The sequence below is a fragment of the Protopterus annectens genome, chromosome 4.part0, assembly GCF_019279795.1.
Source record: "Protopterus annectens isolate FY-2018-M chromosome 4.part0, PAN1.0, whole genome shotgun sequence".
Taxonomy (NCBI): Eukaryota; Metazoa; Chordata; order Ceratodontiformes; family Protopteridae; genus Protopterus; species Protopterus annectens.
The window spans coordinates 1,480,908,789-1,480,918,001 of record NC_056733.1 but is presented as its reverse complement, the minus strand read 5'-3'; positions in this window follow the sequence as shown (position 1 = coordinate 1,480,918,001).

Below are 9,213 nucleotides of genomic sequence, written 5' to 3'. Positions count from 1 at the left end.
AAAACTTATTTGATAGAAAACTCATTTTGTCAAATTATATTTAATAGAAAATGCCAACCTAAAAAATATTTTAATGGGGAAGGACTCCATCCCTCCTTACTTAAATATACTAAGCCCATGGTGACACAGCTATAGAGAAATAAGACCATATGCAATGAATCACTGCTTACTTTCAAACTGAAACTACAGTGGCGATGATTATCTGTAAATGCTTTTCACTGTATGATATCTTTTATTGACTGCAATTTCACAAAATCAGAATTCAGCCAAATGAGTTTTTGGTTTCAATGTTTTGGGATTCAACCAAATGAGAATCGGTGAAATAATGGACTCCTTTCTGGGTTAATCTTATTTGTTATTATTTCTGTTTAATCCTTTTAGAAATTGACAGAATACTATCAGCAGGACCGCCATGCTATGATATCCCATAAATCTAAGTATTTTATTCTTATATGTCTGCTATGAATGAGAAAACAGGAATATATATATATATATATATATATATATATATATATATATATATATATATAGAGAGAGAGAGAGAGAGAGAGAGAGTAAGTATACTAGCATGTCAGAGACACAAGGTGCAGTCAGTTCTGAAAAGAAAAACAGATTCATAACATGTGAATATATACTTTTTCAGCAGTGGTATAACACTGACATGGCATACATAAACATGTAATTACTGTAAATAAGATTTCTATAGGGATATGCTGCTATACTAACTTTTTAGGTAGACTGCAAAAATCTGACGGAATATTTCATTATCATGCACGTGTTTTTTTTATTTCTCATAAAAAATGTAACTGTGGTAAATAAAACATCAATAATACAGTCTTCCACTATGTTTTATATATGATACACTGACAGAAAGAGGGAGGATTTCATTGCAAGTAAAGTGAACAAAGAATGATTTTAAGATTGTCATCCAGAAGGATAAATAATGCCTGAAGAATGTCAGAATCGAGTGCAATAAACAACCTCTGCGTGCGCTGTTACTGTCACACTTTCATAAATCATGCAAGGTTCGATCTTGCGGTTTATGGTAATGTCATGTCATACTCCACTTATTTAAAAAAAGAAATGTTGCTCATTTTTTCATTAGTTTAACACCTTTGGGAATGCTGTACGCATGGGTATCATAGCTGCATGATGTTTATGGAGACTGAAGATATTAATGAAATGTAAAAGGTATGCATTTCACAGAAGGACAGATACTTACAAGAAAGGTGATGGGATTCAGAGGAATTACTTTTGTGCATGGGCAGTATCATAGTTCATGAAGATCTACTGAGGCATGATCATTTTTATTAAGAGAGTCGCAGGCAACACCAGTGTACTCCCAAGTTTAGTTGGTAATGGCATTACTATAAAAGATTCAAAAACTACACATAGGCTTGTAAGGGACCTAGTAAGCTCCTATGATCCCATGATAGGCATATATGAACCATGCATATTATGCAAGGAAGAAAAAAGCTAGACAGCACAGGGTGAATTTTCCATTTTGCAGGAAGTAAAGGAAATGAGGATGATAAATGAGTTATCTGTGATCAGTTCTTTATTTAATATTTTTGTGTTTCTGAAAGGTATTTTATTTAAAAGTTGTACATATAAATCTTTATTCTGTGTACAACAAGCACAACAGAGGTGACAATATCACTGCTTCATTCTGTGAAATTCTGCTCTGGTAGTATTCTTTAACATTACTGCTGGGGACGTAACCATTAGGGGAATATAATTTAGATGTCTTGCAAACCCATCATTTCTTGCCCACAGACATAAGGCTGCCAAATCTACTGGTAATTTGTGATTTTATAATCTGGGAACTTGCTAACTGAAAACCAGACTGAGAAAAATCACACCTCTTTTTCACATAAACCAATGCAGAGAGTATTGATGGCTTCTTACAGTTAGTGACCTCTAAAGATTTCATCATTTGCTTGTGGGATGTGGAGTAAGGAAATACATGCATAAATAATTTATGTATGCATATCCAATGGTGTGAGAATAGAAGAGATCATTTTGTGTGTTTGTGTATGTATGTGTGTTTGGGTGGAATGCAGTTTGAAGGTGTAAACTGTATATAAATGAAATCTTTGTCTCAACATATGTGGCTAGGGGGAGCAGAAAGCTTTGTGTTTCATTCTCACCCTAAAAGCTTGGGTTCATATTCCAGTACTAATATTGCAGTTCAGTACTCTTGGTGTAACAAGACTTTAAGAGGTACATTAACGAATGTCCCAAATTCTAAGCATCTTATGTCAAATATCATATTTTACTTTATAAAGAAACAACAAGGTCTTTTTATTAAAAAAATAATAATAAAAAATAAAAATAAAAAAGAACACAACACAAAACCCACATAGCACTTTCAAAAACACAAGGAAATCATCATCATCATCAATCCTCTTTTTCCCGTTTTCTACATGGAATCGGGGTGTCATGTCAACTGTCACCATCTCTCTCTATTCAATGCCACTTTCCTACCTTCTTCAACATTCATGCCTGACTGTCACAGGTCTTCTCTCACACAATCTACTTCTTTGCTGTATGACCTTGTTTTCTCATGCCTTCTTCCTGTCTGTCCCAAATCCTCTTCACCAGATTGTCTTCTGTTTTTCTGCACATGTGCACGAACCACCGTAATATGTTCTCTCTCTCTCTCTCTCTCTCACTCCCTCTCTCTTTTTTTCTTTTAAACACCTTTATTGAATTGTCACTTGTTACACAGGCAAATTTATATCTATATAAAAGCAATCAAACTGTATTACCAAGTTCACGTTTACAAACATTATACTTCACATATATTGCTATAAATCATATAACCTAAGCAACATTACATAAATTATTCAATTCCTGCCCTTTTTTGGTTTAATAAAGACATGATCTGTTCTCTTTGACCTTTTTTGCAATTGGAGCTACTTTGGCTTCTGTTCTGATGTCCTCTTTTCTTCATCTGTCCCACAGTGTGCATTCTACCACCAATCTCAGGCACTTCAGCTCCATCACCTCTTGCTTCCTCAACTGCTCTGCTGTTATTGCTTAGGTTTCTGTACCATGCAGTAGTACAGGTCAGACCACTGTTTTGTACACCTTACTTTACAGCTTCTTTAGCATTTTGCTGTCATATATTAACCTGGCACTCTGTGCCAGTTGGCTGTAGACCCTCTGATTCTAGATTTGATCTCCTCATTCAGACTTTCCTTCTCCTCAACCACTCCTCTCAGATACATGAAGCTGTTAACCTCTTCCATTCCCTTCTATCTCAATTTTCAGCTTCTTCTGAACTCCACCATTTGCTGCCATTACAATGGTCTTATCTGTACTCAGTTTCATCCCATGTGCCTTCAGTTTTGCATTCTATTTCCCTATCCATTGCTGATGTTCTTGCTTAGTCTGCCTGTAATGCCACATCATCTGCATACATCAACACTGTCGATCTGTTCTCTCAGACCTGTTTGCTAATGTTGTCCATCACCAGTATGAACAGCAGTGGACTCCGAGTTTAAACTTGGTGCACATCCACTCCCTCTGGGAACCCCTCTATGAGACCAAACACTGTTTGTACTTGAGTCATTGGGTTTCTCTGTGTTTCAGAATCATAAAGAAAACCAACACAAAAATGATATCCAATGCATACACACTTCCTTATCTATTAACAAAAGCTTTATTTAAATATAATTATAATGACTAACATAGCTCCCTAATGGAAATGGAAGACCTGATATTTCAAGTCCAGGCCCTTCAAAAATTAAAGAAAGGTAATGACAAAACAGAGAGAATTCAGGAACTCACTGGTACTCTTTTAAAGCATTTTTGTAGTGGTGCAGAATTCCCTGCACTCCAATATCAGGGCTGTATACCCACATCCCTGCTTCTTAAAAAAACACTAACTCCAAGACTGCTGTATTAAAAAAAAGGAGAATACTCTGGAATACTTCAGTCTTGAAATTAGTATATATTCTCCCTATTCATTCTTAAAATTTCACTGTTTTGAGATCACAGTTGCTGTCCATGGATTTTCATCAGGCAGCTGTGTAACCCATCCTCACTTCTATGTACCTCTCAAACATATAAATACCAAAGCTACATTTTGTCTTAATATATGAAATTCAAACTTAACATTTTCTTTGTGCCATATTTTGAAAAGATAGGCTGTATCCATCTTCTCAGTATTTGTTAATGAGGCATACTCCAGAAATTTCTGTAATTCCCACGTATAACTCTCTCACATTCACTTTTCTCATACATAAAATGCTGTTGTTATTTAGTCAATTACATTAATCTGACTGTTTGTCTACAGCTGCTCCTTTAAGTTTTCACAAATTTGTATTCATTATTTCAGTAATGATTTCAATTCATCATAGCCTTTGGCACCCACTCCTTCTTTTGACTTTGATCTTTTCCATTATCAGTGTCTTCTTGGGACAATTCTGTCTTTGTATTACATGGACAAAATCTTTGAGTTTTAGTTTTACTATCAGAGCTTCCAGTGTACTGTATGTGTTTATTTCCTTAAGTATCGACTGATTTGATCATCTTGCAGTCTTCAGAATTCTTACAAGTTTTCTCCAACTCCACAGCCCAAAAGCATAATTTTTCTGGTGCATAGCCTTACTTATAATCCAACTCTTACAGATGCATGTTATTACTGGAAAAACATAGTTTTGACTATATGGATCTTTGCTAACAGTGTCATATCATTCCTGTTTAGCATCATATGCTGATTTCTCCCAAGAAGCAAGTGAATTTTAATTTCAAAGTCATAGTCATTATATCCTAAGCTCTTTACTCTCAAGAAAATTAAATCTCTCACTGTCTCCATTTATAGGTTCATAGGTGTGTACTAGGCTAATGGCCCTGGAGCCTTTACAAGCCTAGCCCATAGAATTACCCTGGCATCATGCCACTCGACCTTAGTTCCCAGTGCCTCTGTCGAGCAGAGCCACTGGAGTGATCCCCGGGATGAATTTTCTATTTCCCATCCACTCATCAAGATTTCTCTTGAAGAGGGCCAGTGAGGTGCTCTGCTTGACATGTATACTTCCCAATATACCTGAAAAAATCTGATATAGTTAGATGACATAATTGTATTCTTCCTTTAATATTAAGCAGTATGTCAACTTTACTTTCATATTCATCAAAGGGCTGTTTAACTTCTCACATTCAGTACAAGCATCTGCACATTTGAGGTTAAGATTTCACTCAGCAATTTTGATTCTAGTGTTTGATTCATCTAATCTAGCATTTTACATGGGTCTATATCATATGAGCAAATCGCACAAATTGCGAACGCTCATAATATAAACAGTACTGGACCGCAAAGTGCTTTTTCTGAGATCGCGGTACAGTGAAGAATGGGATATTTGCCCTTTCCTCACTATAGTGCGATCTCAGAGTTGGAATATATATTTAGCGGGGGCACCCCTCACAATAGGAAGTTTGAGGTCCAGTCCATTCGATATTATGAGCGTTCGCAATTTGTGCGATTCGCTCATATGATATAGACCCATTTTACAAGACATTAAGTGTATAACTTTAAAAAAGGTGACAATATTCAGCCTTGTCACACACTATTCCCAAACTTGAACCAGTCCGTTACTCTCTGTTTGGTTGTAGATGTTCCATCTTGGTCTGCATACTGATTCCTCAGGAGGCAAATAAGGTGACCCTGTATTCCCATTTGTCAAAGAGCTTACCCAGTTTCTTATGGTTCACACAGTCAAAGGCTTTAGAATATTTGGTAAAGGCAGAAGTAAATGTTTTTGTGGGACTGCCTTTTTTATTATCCAGTGGAATTTGGCAGTTTGATCTCTGATGCCTGTGTCTCTTCTAAAACCAGCTAGTACTTATGGTAGTTCTCAATCTATATATTGCTGAAGTGTAGCTTTCAGGAGCTTAAGCATTACCTTGCTATCATATGAAATTAATCATCATGATCAACTCCATTTTTCCATTTTCTATATGGAGTCAGGGTGTCACATCACCCGTCACCATCTCTCTGATTCAATGCCACTTTCCTACTTTCTTCAACAGCCATGCCTGACCGTCGCAGGTCTTCTCTCACACAATTGATCCATCCCGTTGCTGGACTCCCTTGATTCTTCTTGCCTACTTCCTGTCTGTCACAATTCTTCTTCACCAGATTGTCTTCTGTTTTCCTGCACATGTGCCCAAACCACTGTGATCTGTTCTCTTTGACCTTCTCAGAAATTAAAGTTACTTGGGCTTCAGCTATGATGTCCTTGTTTTTTTGTTTTCCCCACAGTGTGTATCCCATTACCTGTCTTAGGCACTTCATCACCATCACTTGAAGTTTCCTCAACTGCTTTGCCTTCACTGTCTAGTTTTCTATACCATAAAGTAGTACTGGTTGCACCACTGTTTTGTACATCTTAAGTTTCATCTTCTTTGGCATTCTTCTGAAAACACTACACCTGACACTCTATGCCAGTTGGCTGCATCATTCACACTTCCCTTCTCCTCAGCTACCCTCTCCCCGATACTTGAAGCTATTAACCTATTCCATTATTTTCCTTTCCATCTCAAGTTTCAGCTTCTTCTGATTTCCCTGATTTGCTGCCATTATAACTGTTTTATCTGCACTGAGTTTTATCCCATGTGCCTTCAGTTTTGCATCCCATTCCCCTATCCACTGCTGAAATTCTTGCTCAGAGTCTGCCTGTAATGCCACATCATCTGCATACAACTACTTTGTCCCTCCAACCTGTTTGCTAATGTAGTTCATCACTAGAATGAACAGCGATAGGCTCAGAGCTGAAACTTGATGAACACCCACTCCTACTGGGAACCGCTCTTTGAATCTGGCCAGTGTTGATAATTGTGCTGCATCCAGATCTGAATCTGAACTGCTCACCTCCCGTTTGACTTTCTACTACTCTGTGTGTTCGTTTATAAGTTACACTCACCAGAACTTTCATGTAATGTAACAGGAGTTTGATACCTCTGTACTAGCCATAGTTTTGAATGTCCCCTTTGCTGTTGTACTCTGGCACTAGTATATTTATTCTCCAGCCATCTGGGATATACCTTTCCCTTTACACTGCTATGAGTACTTCCTGGAGCCATTTGTTCCGTAATTCACCCAACATCTTGATCATATCTGTTGTGATCTCTTGTGAGTCTGCTATTTTCCATTGACTTAATTTTTCTTAGTGCTCTTCTTACTTTTTCAAGGGTGAGCTTTTATTCTTCTTTCATTGTAGACTGTGTTTGGAACAGTACAGCTTGTAAGAGTTTTCTTCATTCAGAAACTAGTGCAAGTACTCCTTCCATGTAACTTTGATGTCCTGTGGACTGGTGGACAGGTTGCTGCTGGCATCTCTTATGAAGGGTGCCTGATGACTATCTTCTTTACCTTTCTGTCTTTGCTTTTCAACCTGATAGAGTTTATTTGTGCCTTCTACTGAGTCACTTTCCAGAAGCTGGTATAGTGCCTCTGATGTCTCCTTCTTTGCTAGTGTAACTGCTCTCTTAGCTTCTTTGTTAGCAATCCAGTATTTTCTCTTACCTTGGTCCATCTTTTCTATTTCACATTTTTTCCTGCACTCCTTCTTTCTTTTGATGACTTCCTGGAGTTCTGAATCCCATCTCCATCTTTCTTTATATACCTTATTTCCATACTTGGCTCAGCGACATATCTGTTCTGTAGTCCTCACACGTGCTGTTTTGAGGTGCTGCCATTCTTCTTCAACTTCTCCTATTTCTTCTTCTTCTTCTTCTTCCATCGGTACTACAGCCCTGCATATTTTCTTGAACTCTTGTACCGTCTCTCCAGTCAACTTCCAGGTCTTTAGCTTAGTCTCTGTTGATCTTAGAGCCTTCTATGATTACTGCTTCCAGCCGATTGTGACAAACAGTGGTTTATGCTTTGGGTCAACTATTTCAATGGGGGATGACTTCACAATCTCAGATTCTCTTCCAGTACACTCTTCTTACTAGGAGAAAGTCCACCTGAGTTGTATGCTGGCCACTCATGCATGTGACTTTGAGACTCCCTGTTGTTGTGCCATGTGTTGGCCACCATCAAGCTATTTGCCAGACAGCTAGACAGAAGTCTAGAATAGGCTGTCATTCTTTATCCTTGTTTATAATAGCTTTACTCCTGCTACCCTACCAAATGTGAATCCATGCAGTCCTTACATCCTGTTCTATCTGTTCCAATATATGCATTCAGGTTCCTCATTATCAACATGAACTCATGCTGTCCTGCTTTATCTAGTAGGTCCTGCATTTGCTGCCTGAATGTACTCTTTTCCTCACTATCACAATGGACATATGCTGAGATTATGAATAGTGACCTATCCTTACACTGGAGACTGATTGCCATGAGTCTGTCACTAATTCTGATAACATCTCTCACTGTTTTCTGAAGACACACCCTCACCACAATTCCCACACCATCTCTAGGCTGTCCTCCCCCTAAATAGTAGACTCTGTATCTCAAGACAAGTGGCTTTGCTGCACTGTCCTTCCATCATCATGTCTCATGGATACAGAGGATATCCAGCCTTCCCCTTGTCATCATGTCACCCACTTCCAAGCTGCACCTTGTCAGTGAGCTTACACTAAGTGTTGCAATGCTTAGTTCATTTTTGGCAGGTTGACTTGTTTTTCACCCAGCTTTTGCTCACCAGAGTTATACCAGGTAACCCAAGCTTTGACTCAGAGCTGCTGGGCTTTATGGCAGGGATACACTGACCAATAGGGGCACATACACCCCCTCCAACTAGCAGCATGGGCCACTGGTGTAGGTTGGGTCCTCATCCCACTTATCAATAGCAAATACTCATGGCCATTTTGAAAACATTACACAAGCATATCAACTAGAGCCAGTTATTACACAGCAGAGTGGCTAGTCCTGAAACGGTGTGCAGAGGATAGCATGACTCTGGCTGTCTGGCCACCTGACAAATCACCAACACTAGGGTTGGCAAAGAGAGGTACCTGGAAGCATCTGTTGATAATATGTAATCTGAGCAGCATCTATGATACAGACCACCCATAAACATTGTCATTAAGGCATGTCATTAAGGTATGTCACTACGAGTAGAAGTGTAGCTTGGGCAGACTGAAAGCTGCTTGTGCACAAAGTGTTAAGTGGCCAATCAATAAAAGCTGTTCAGACTTCAGTGGCACTCTGAAATGAATGCCAGTATTGCACTTGCAGTTGGAACTGAAGTGCTTTAGTGA